The sequence below is a fragment of the Poecilia mexicana genome, unplaced genomic scaffold, assembly GCF_051168715.1.
Source record: "Poecilia mexicana isolate PSO_F unplaced genomic scaffold, ASM5116871v1 scaffold_14, whole genome shotgun sequence".
Taxonomy (NCBI): domain Eukaryota; kingdom Metazoa; phylum Chordata; class Actinopteri; order Cyprinodontiformes; family Poeciliidae; genus Poecilia; species Poecilia mexicana.
Window position 1 is genome coordinate 25250280 of NW_028263383.1, and position 11278 is coordinate 25261557.

The 11278-nt window shown below is 44.9% G+C and overlaps 1 long non-coding RNA gene across 1 annotated transcript; it reads right to left on the reverse strand.

Moving 5' to 3' along the window:
- Nucleotides 1-4927: 4927 nt before the first annotated feature.
- On the reverse strand, nt 4928-5589 carry LOC148155606 (uncharacterized). The gene is made up of 2 exons (XR_015765253.1): nt 5339-5589; nt 4928-5021 (listed from the first exon to the last, which is right to left on the reverse strand). It is a non-coding gene; the product is annotated as an uncharacterized LOC148155606 (long non-coding RNA).
- Between the last annotated feature and the right edge of the window lie 5689 nt (nt 5590-11278).

Here is an 11278-nt window from a genome sequence, read left to right on the forward strand (position 1 = left end):
GGCGCGACGTAGACGGCCACCCACTCTTATAAGTTCTCCACTTTCATCCAGCTCTGGAGACAGTGTTAAAAGACGACTACTTCTTTGAACTGGTTTCCCTGCTGTCAGAAGGTGAAATTCATCTGGGAAACTCTCTTGTTGAGCCCTCTTAATGAGAAGCCTCTCTGCTTGACGGTAGTCCTCAGCAGTGGGACAAATGTCCTTTGCCGCCCCATGAAGCTCCTGTACTGTTGCATCCAGCAGCTCCTGCCAGGTATCATACTGACTCATGTAGGCTGGGGAGGCAGATGTCACGGCACAGAAGGTTGATCTGCGAAGCTCAGATACATCTGGGGAGACTTCAAGGGTATCAGTGGGGTCTTTCGGCCACTGATCTCTCGGTAGATGTAGGATGGGAGGACCGTGACTCCATCGGTTTGGTCTTGCTAACTCCTGCAGTGTTTTGCCACGTGTTATGTCATCAGCAGGATTTTGGGCAGATTCCACATAGCGCCAACTCTGCAGATGAGTCAACTCCTGGATTTCAGCAATGCGTGTGCCCACAAAGACTTTGAAGCGGCAGGATTCAGATCGCAGCCAGGTGAGCACCGTGGTAGAGTCTGTCCACATCACTGTTTTCTCAATATGCAGAGAGAGCTCACCCTCAATAAGCTTAGAAAGCTGAGCTCCCACAAGCGCTGCACATAGCTCCAGCCTTGGAATGGAGTGCAAACGTTTGGGAGCTACTCTGGAGCGAGCCATAACAAAGGATACATGTGCTTGATCATTCTCTCCCATCATTCTAAGATACGCCACAGCACCATAAGCCTGCTCTGACGCATCACAGAACACATGCAGCTCTCTTCCTTTCACCTCCCAGGCTACATCAGTGGGTAGGTATGGTCTGGGAAAACGGATTTCAGGAAGGAACTGCAGCTCCTGTTCCCAGATATCCCACTGTTGAAGAAGGTCAGGTGGCAGCTGGGGGTCGTCCCAGCCCCGATCCTTATCCCACAGACGTCTGACTAACATCTTAGCTCTGGTGGTGTATGGTAGTATGAACCCCAGTGGATCGTACTGACTGGCCAGTACTCTGTAGATGATGCGCATGGTAGGAGCCTCATACTGGACTGGACGGTGCTTATAGCCAAGCATGTCTGAAGCGAAGTGCCAGCTAAGGCCCAGGGTTGATTCTGGGCTCTCCGTCTTACTCTCTGCAAGCCAGAGCTCAGCACTGTCTGATCGATCTTCTTCTGGTAGGTGACTGATGGCACATGACTCGTTGCTGGCCCATTGCCTAAGGAGAAATCCAGCCGATGACAGTAGAGCTCTTAGTTGCTCCACTAGTTCTCTGGCCTCGGCAGCTGTTGGCACACTGTGGAGACAGTTATCCACATAAAAACATCTCTCTATGGAAGTCCTCACCTCTTCTCCTGGCCGACTGTGGTCTTTGGCATGGCGTTGCAGAGCAAATGTGGCACAACATGGGCTGCAGGTGGTGCCGAAGGGTAACACCTGCCACTCGTACACTGCAGGTGGTTCCTCATGTTGTAGGTTACGCCACAGGAAGCGCAGAAGAGGGCGATCTTCAGGTAGTAAGCGGACCTGGTGGAACATAGCCTTTATATCACCACTTACTGCCACGGCATGCTCACGGAACCTTAAAAGGATCCCGAGCAGAGAGGAACCGAGGGTGGGGCCAGGAAGGAGATAATTATTCAGGGTTTGACCTCGGTGCTGGTAGGAACAGTTGAATACTAGTCTATGCTTTCCATTGTGGCTGACGAGGTGGTGAGGAATATACCATGCTTCATCTCCTTTCTCCAGCTCTTTAGGTTCCACTCTCAGCACATATCCAGCCTTTATCAGTTTGTTTATCTCTGCCTTGTAAATCTCCGCTTTTTCTGGGTCTTTGTGAAGCCTTTTCTCCACTCCTCTCAGGCTCGGCATGACAGCCTCAGGTGTGGCCTGCAGGAGAGGCATGTCTTTGCATCGCAGCAGGGGGGTGGCATAGCGTAAAATGCCATCGACTTCCACTCGGGCTGTTTTAGCCTCTAGGAGGCCCAGAGCTTGATTATCTTGCTTGGAGCGTGTCACCATTTTATCACTCCTAAGAGGGATGATATCTGCTCTCCAGAGCTTCTCCACATGTCTCATTAACTCACTCACTTGAGGGGGAATGGAGGTGACTAAACACTGCTGTGATCTTTCAAATTGGTGTAGGACGCTGGAAGGACCTTGTAGTGTCCAACCTAACCTAGTGCGAACAGCAGCTGGACCTCCTGGTGGACCAAGTCGCACAGGTTCTGTAGGAGTAATGAGATGTGGGTGGTCGCTACCTATCAGGAGCAAAGGCTTTATCTTCTTAAAGGGCTGGATTGGCAAGCCAGTCAAGTGCTTGTATTTCTTCCTGAGTAAGTCAACAGGGTAAGTGTGATCTGCTAAGTCAATACGTTCAGTGGTGAAAGCATTATGGATGCGGTATTGAGTCCTCTGCCTGTTTCTGGGGGATACAGTGAAGGAAACACAGGATCCATTAAGTGTCTGAACATCCTGCCTGATGGTACGTAGAGGCAAAGACTCTGGTATGCCCTGAAGTCCCAGTTTCTGAGCTGCTGAAGGCAGGAGCATACTTCTTTCTGACCCATCATCTAAGACTGCATAGGTTTCCAGAGTTCTGACACCATGACGTAGGAGAACAGGAACTACTTTCAACAGAACTCGGCTGCCCTCTGTTGGTCGATCGAGATACAACACCCCTGTTGGATTCTCACTTCTCTCTTGGCTGGGTGATGCTGGTAATGGCCCCTTTGATGGCCCTGTGTTGACATCATGAAGAACTTGTAAGTGTCGGCCCCGGCACAGGTTACAAGACTTCTTCAGGTTACACTGTGCAGCATGATGTGCACGTGCACAGCGCCAACATCTTTTGTTGGTCCTTATCCAATCTGCCAGCTGTTCCTTTGTCAGTTGACTTATGGCTGCACATTGACTCAAATGGTGCTCTTTAACGTCACAAAAGGCACAATAAGGGGGTGGCTTGGCTTTATTCAGTGAATTACTTGGTGGTTTAATGCTTTGAGATAAGCTGTCCGCACCATGGAGCACAGCAACTGACCGTTTCCCAAATCTTCCTTCTCCTTTCAGGCTGCTTGGTTTCTCTCTTAGTCCTCTGGCAGGTAGTTGGCCATCATAATCTTGACACCAAGACTCATATTTTAACCAGTCCGACAAATCAATAAGGGTGTGGTTACGTCCAGACTGCTTAAACATGCATCTACGGAATTCCGCTCGCTGCTCAGGGGGTAACTTACTAAGCAGGCGAGCAACATGTGAGCCACAGTATAGCTCCACCTCTCCCTCAGGACCGAGCGTCTTCAGCATGCCAACCAGTGACTGGATCTGGAGAGAAAATTTCTCAAAGGCGACAACATCACCACGCCGGATGTCAGGTGAGTCCATCACAGCGGCAATCCTCCTCAGGGCCAGTTGGTGAGGCTGTCCAAACTTCTCATTTAAGGCCATCATGGTATCTGTAAATGGGGTTGGAGAGTGAAGGTAGGCTTCCGCTACCAATCTGGCATCCTCCAACTTTAGATGGTCCACTAAAACTTGATATTTGAAGAGCTCTGGACTGTCAGGTGGTAGTAAGTTCTCCAGAGCCATCTTCAGGTGGGCAAACTCACCAGGGTCTCTGTGAAATAGGTTAGGGATGGTTGGACGAGGACCATGATAAGCTGTATCTGAGCTGAAACTTTGATAGGGTGGCCCAGGATTTGGAGAGGTTGTTTGGGGGGCATGAGGAGTCTGCGGAAGAGGTGCTTGCTGAATTGGTTGCTGAGGGGGAGCAGCCTGAATGCTCATGGGCCTGTAATTGGTTGTGGAGCTAAATCTTGGAGTGGTAGCTGAAGGATGTGTTGATCCATACGGCAGTGGGTTTACTAGAGGAACCTGACTGCTGGTTTGATAGTTGTTCCTTGTCTGTTGATAACCTGAGGCCATTTGTGTTGCTGGTTGAGCTGATGACTGATTGCGTTTGGTTAGCAAAGCCTCACCTTTCAAAATCTGAAGCTCACTCATCATTTTGTCCAGGCGCTCCAGGACTGGTGTTTCTTCCTCATCCTCAGTCATCCAAGCTGGTGGTGGTGGCGGTGGCCACTCCTCATCCTCATTATTAACAGGTGGGTCAGAAGGCTGGAAGCATACTGCTCCTTTAAGCTGTTCCTGCTGAGCTTCATGGGCAACATTCATTATTTGTAACATGTCAGTCTGTATAGCTCTTAAATGTGCCAGGTCTGCTGAAATGCGCTGCTGTGACTGCTGAAGGAGGAACCTTTCATGCTGGAGCTCTTCTAACTCTGATCTTAGAGCCATAGCTTCATTCGAGGTGGGAGGTAAAGAACTGGGGGGGGTAGAATGTCTCCATATCCTTGCTGGCCTTTCATCAGGGACTAGCGATTGGGCTAATTGCTCCTCTTTGAACCGTAGCAGACTCCCTACTGTATAATGTGTTATAGGTTCGCTGAGAACCGATGCCTCAGCAGCTGTTGGGGAAGCATATGGCGAGGTGAGGGGGGTCTTCTCGGCCAGTCCCTCCTGTGTAGCCATCCTTCCTCTCTCCACTCTGTGTTGGTAAGAGTTGAGACCATTGAAATCAAGCTCGTAATCTTCATAACGTTGTGGGAGACGAATCTGGCGTTTAGGACGTGCACCACTTCTGAAGTCCTGATTTTCATCCATCTTTACTAGGGTAAGGCAGTGACTCCGGCTCGAAGGACCATTAATGTAAGTGAGTTTGTTCTAAAGTTGAAGGACTGTTAGGCGCTGTTCAGGTTTGTCACCGCTCTCAACCTGGAGTGTCGGCCAGAACACCACTCAGGCCAGGATTCAGCTCAGGACCAGTTTTGGATGAGGTGCAGCAGGAGTTTAATGAAGACACGAGGCAGGATCCTTTAACTGTTCTGTATTCCAAACTGTATCACAGATAATCCACTGAACATGGATGGGCATAAATGTGTCTACATGAAGGTGTGTGTGGTTTCCTAGAATAAACAAAAATACAGAAAATAAGTTCAAGGTGTCCTATCATTACACATTACACCATGCTATTATACCTTAGATAAACTAAGAAGGAAACCTCTAAGTCAATATTACTAAGCAAACTTAGGCAAGTTAACTCCACAGTTAACTAATAACCATGCCTCTGCTCTACTGAGAATAGATATGCATGTGCGACACAATGCTCTACAATACACACGTAGCATATAGCTTGGACTTAGCAACAGGTGAAATAATAGCAAACAAATAAACTTCAAATCACTCATTTAGCTGCAGTAAACACTCAAATATTGCAACTTACTCATCAATGACGCACACTCTTAAGGAGAACACATATACGATGGTCTTTCCCACGTGTTAGCACAGCGGCTCGGTTACCCAAACTTCCCCACCAGATACCAGCAACGTTGGCTACGGCAAGGTGTTGACGTCATCACTGCCCTAACTACGGTATCCCTTAAGGGACAATAGTAACGCTGAACAGAAAACACATAATACAAAGAGTAATACTCAACACCAAACTTAAACTATATATAAGGGTCTTTTGAACAATAGCTCTAGATCAGGGATCACCAACTCCAGTCCTCAAGGGCTACCACCCTGCAACTTTTAGATTCACCTCTGCTCCAAAATGTCTGAATTCCCTCACCAGCATTCATTCCTCTCTGCAATAGGCTGGAAAAGAGCAGTTTATTTGATCCAGGTGTGTTTGAGCAGAGACGCATCTAAAAGTTACAGGATGGTAGCCCTCGAGGACTGGAGTTGGTGAGCCCTGCTCTAGATCTATAAGTCTAGATTGTTCCTCTTTAGGTTCAAAGATAACTTCAGTTTCTGTTCAGATGGTGGGTTTTGGCACAGCCAATTGGTGAAATCAAAAGGTAGAGTTGTGAATCATCTGCGTTGTCATGGTAACTGGTCGTATTTCCTATTGTAACCTGAGCCAGTGGGAACATATAGATATAGAATCAGAGGGGTCTTAGGATTTAACCTTGGGGAAACCCAAATGTGACCTCTGACCTCTTTGATGAGAAGTGTACTATTGAAACAAAGAAATCCCAGTTCTTTATGTCAGACTGGAACCAGTCCAGTGCTGAACCGGAGAGTCAGACCCAACTCTCCAGTCGGTTCAGTGGTGAGTCTTGAATGACACCAACAGGTATTTGGCTAGCACCGCTAATCCACCTCATCTGCTTTTGCCGCTGCTCTGTAAATCTGTCCAGCTGTATTGTTGGAGAGCCGGAGAGAGAGACAAGGGAGTCAGAGATCTGATGTTATGATGGATGGAAGAGATTCAACTTCCTGCTCCTTCTTTACTCTCTGATCCATGAAGCCTCCTTTTGAACTCTTCTGAGATTTGGGGTCTTAGTTCAAGTATTATTGGAGCTTTTGACATAATAAAAAAAATAATCATAACCTTTATTTAACCAGGTTTATCCCACTGAGATCAAAATATCTCTTACAGGAAAGGACTGGCCTTGACTGGCAGCATACAGAGAAAAACAAAACCAAAAAACACTTGGTTACAACACAGAGCCACAGCAAATGTAAACTTACAATAAAACATATGCAGTATGTGACTGTATCATCTGCATAGAAATGAATTGGTGCATTTGAAATATCCTTTCCAAAATCGTTAATATAAAAGATAAATAAAAAGGGACCCAGTACATAACCTTGTGGGTCCCCTTTGTGAATAAACTGAACTTCAGAACAAAAACCTTCAAACAGATCACTCTGGTTCTAATACTATTCACTGTACGAGTAGAAAACCCAGCTGCTGTCAGATGGTCAAGTAGAATGAAGTGATCCAAAGTGAAATCTAGAGAAATCTACAAACGGTGAAGGACAACACTGATTTCATCCAGACCTTTAGAAACTTTCATGCTGCAGGTCTACTGTTGCGTTTTTGTTGTTGTTGTTGTTGTTGTTGTTTTTTAACAAAATCCTGATTGGCAAATCAAAGAATGAAATTAGAGCCAGATTTTCTTTTACTTGTTCACTGATAATGGACTTGTGTAGGCACAGATCATTTAGAAATTGCTGGAATTGTTAAAAACTGTTTGCTCTCCTCCTTTAAAAGGGGGGATAAAGACAGATTTCCAAAGTTTGGGAATTACATTGATTAACAAACTGATTAAAAATGCGAAACAATGTCAGTTTTAAAAACATGTGTTCTAATTTATCTGGCCCTGCTTTCTTTGGAAGGATCAAGTTTCTTTAAAACTTTAGCTATCTCTGCAACAACAATTTAACTGAAACCAGTTAAATAACCCAAGTCAGTTCTACATTGCCAGAGAGAGAAATCCTTTCCCAGTCAAATTAATGAAGATCCTGTAAATGAGATCGTTCAACAAGCATTTTCAAGCTGCGCTTTTTTACAAGCTGTAAAAAGTGTGGGCTGTGAGAGGGGAAGACATACAGCAAAGGTCATCAGACTGGGACTCAAATTCAAGCCAGCTGCTTCATGCATGACTCTCAGGCGTTACCATGGTGCCACCGCCGTGCCCCAAGTCCAGCTCTTAACAGGCTCCTGACGCCTCCCTGCTGGAAAAACAATACCTTGTCGGCATGGTTACGTATCATGTCCAAAAGTAAAAAAGCAATAAAGTAGGATCATAAATCTTTGTGAAATGCCATAACCAGATGGAGCATTTCCATTCCTGGACTGTGAGCCTTGTGGAGACGCATTGGCCCTTGAAGTGTTGTCTTGTTGTGGAAAAGGCATGGGCTTTAATCTGTCACAGCGTTGTTCTCCGTTTCGTTGAACCATCTCATCGACCATCTGCAGGAAGCTTCTAACCTGCTCCCAGTTTCTACTCTGGGTGTTGTCGAACACACAGTACCTCCTTCTGCACCGTTCAATCAATTCAGAAGCTTCTCTGCTGGCCCTGGTCTTCTCCTCCAAGCGCTCACCTCCCAAACCATCTCCATGAGTAAAAAGCACCATGGTAGACCTTAAAGCATCACGGCCAAACATGGATGGGAAACACTGAAGAAATCTACAATCTTCTTTAGAAAGTTTACCAATCTTTACCACTATGACCAAGGAATGGATATGTTTCATTACCCAGCATGCATTAGCGTCAGGACGAACAGTCCAGCCTGGAGGTTCTGGTCTGCGTTGATGTTCGTTCACTCAGGTTCCTCTGAGAAAACCTCTGCGGTCCAGTCAAAGTCCTTCATCCTTCAGCAGCAGAAAACCAGACAGAGCAGCCTGAAGGTTCCTGAAGGAACTAAAACCTTCTGCTACAACAACCAGTTTCTGCCCACATGGGGATTGTTCCTACCTCAACTGGCAACCAGTCATTTCATTGTTGAACTCTGCTGTAACCAAGTGTAATAGATAACATTTTTTATCTATTGTTTATTCATAAAATCATTAACAAGTAAAAGTGATTCATTTTTGAAAGTTGTTGTGAACATCACAGTGATAAAAAGCTGAACTCTAAACCTGCAGCAGTTCACTGAAGCCAACAGAACCAGAACCTTTTCTGCTTCAGACCTGCAGGAGAAATACAGCCGACTTCAACAGAAACTTTTCTGACCAGCAGAAGCTCCTCTCACTGATAGCAGAATGGTCAACAGATTATCTGTGATTTTCCAACAGTTTTAATGTCATGTTGATGCACTGAATCCAAAAATCCCTTTATTTTTGTTCAATCAGGTGAACTATGTGAACTAAGCTCCACATTAGTTCGTTATGCTGGATGACATCATGGGTGCGTTTACACTGCAGTCTGCAGTGACTCAATTCCGATTTTTTTGACGTAATGCGACCTGTATCTGATCTTTTCATGGCAGTGTGAACAGCACAGGTCGGATTCTTTTTCGAATGTGACCCATATCCGGTACGTATCCGATTCAAATGCGACCTAAAGTCCAGGTCGCAGTCATCCTAACTGAACATCACTGATTCTCAACAAATCTCACTATTCTGCGTCCTGATACGCGCAAATGGGAAGAAAAACAACAACCATGACGGATTATATGAGGATTAAGTTGTTAATATGCTGCTCCGGCCGGACAACAACTTAAATATGTAAGCTAAGCTCCACCGTTAGCCTCCATGTTTACTTCCGCAAACACTGATCACTTCTTCTTTTTATGGCAGTTGGCAGAACACTTAGAACGCTGACGCTATTGCGCCCTCTACTGCGCATGCGGGACACTTTCAGGTCGTTTGCCCGTTTACACTGCAGAACTCATACAGGTCGCATTTACTGGCAGTGTGAATGGCCCCGGCAAAAAAAAATCGGAATTGCCAAAAAATCGGAATTGAGTCACTTCAGGCTGCAGTGTGAACGCACCCCATGACGGCTGGTTGGACTCTGCAGAGACGTCCTGCTGCTGAGCAAAGAGCCGCTAAAGAAACGGAAATTCATGCCCTGAATTTTACTCAATGAAGACGTGATGTTCAATTTACATGTAGCTACTTACCCTGACCAGTGTTTATTACTCAGTTTACAGAAATCCAAGTTTGCATCATTTCATTAATACACTCTGTTAAACTACTTTTTTTCCTCCTAAAACCTTTTTTGGATGAGAAATATTAACAGAAATGAACTGATGGCGTCACAAAAATGTCATCAATTTAGTCAGAAGATCGGATTTTTATTCTAATCAGATTAGAATAAATCCCTGAGTAAGATGGATATGATTTTTTGATTTAATGGTGCAAAATAATCCTAATTCAGTTGGAAAAAAAAAAGATATAAAATTTCCAAAAAATATGTTTTAACCCAGTGTTATAATGAATCCGAAGAACCATGAAAATGTTTCACTTTGACCCATCAGACGCTCCAGAACCAAACCCAGAATTCACTCCTGCAGACAGATAATCTCAGGTCTCTTATTATCTGGATTTTCATTCTGTCTCTTCATGTTTCCAGATTCTTCCTGCTGCTCACTGAGTCCAGATTCAAGCAGATTCAGATGAGCTAAATATTAAATATTATTAAATATTAAAACATAAATATCAGAACGGTTTCTGTAAAATGTATATTTGTAGCTTAGAGTGGAAAAGCTCAGCAGAAAGTCTGGTGAAAAACTTCAGGAAAATAAAATGACATGATAAACTGTGATAAACTTCAGGAAAATCAAACTTCCTGTGAAACCTTGAGGAATCGTCCAGCCGCTCTTGGTTCCTCTGCAGAAGTTTTTCTAAGTTTCTATTAAACTTTTTATCCTCAGAGAATCTCCTCCATTAGAGCTGCTGTCAATATTTACTGCTTTAATAATTAATGCTGCTAAATGAGCCGCCGGGGGAGGAAGGAGCGCTCATCATCATCATCATCATCATCACACCCAGAGGATTACATCACTCAACAAACTGTCTCCATGGCAACCATTCAGTTACTTCTGATGACTTTAATGTGAGACTCTTCAAGATTAAAAACAACTTTTATTAATCTGCAGTAACTAATGGATGTGAGGCAGAGACTGGTCGGAACCAGAACCTTTAGTCAGAACCAGTACCTTTAACTGGATCGGAACCAGAACCCCTGATATAAAAAACAAACACATGAAGACCAGCAGAGGTTCTGGTCCACCGCGTCAAAACCAGAACCACTTTAATGCTTCCTGGATAAAATGTTCAGCATTAGGGAGAATCCAGAACCTGAACAGAACGGTCTGATTCTGGTCTGAATGATCAGAACCAGATGGTTCTAAAGGTTCTAGCAGTGAACCAGAATCTCCTCAGCCCGTCATGGATCAGCAGAGATGAAGGATGAATCGTTTTAGATGGAGAAACGTTCTGCTGGAACTCTGGTAGCTAAAGACACAATGAAATGATAGACTCCTCCTGGATCGCTCTGGTCTACTGTCGCTGAGAGACATACGGCAGCCATCTTGGAGCGGTTGACTGCTCCAAGATGGCTGCCGTATTTCCTGCACCCTAGCAGCCAACACAAGGTCTACTCATTTATTATGTCTTTGGCTAAATGTAGCTGAACTGACATCAAGCTAGCAGACAGACAGAAGCAATCGAGCTGATCAGATCAGATCCAATGGAAGAAAAACGACTCATCAAGAACAAAATGTGAAGATTCTGGTTCTGTTCATTAAAACTCTGAAACCAGAGACACATCACTGATCCTGCCAGCCTTCTTCCTCCACCTTTATCATCATCATCATCATCATCATCATCATCATCATCATCATCATCATCATCATCATCATTGTCATCGTCACCATCATCATCATCATCAACATTATCATCAATCATCACCATCATCATCAT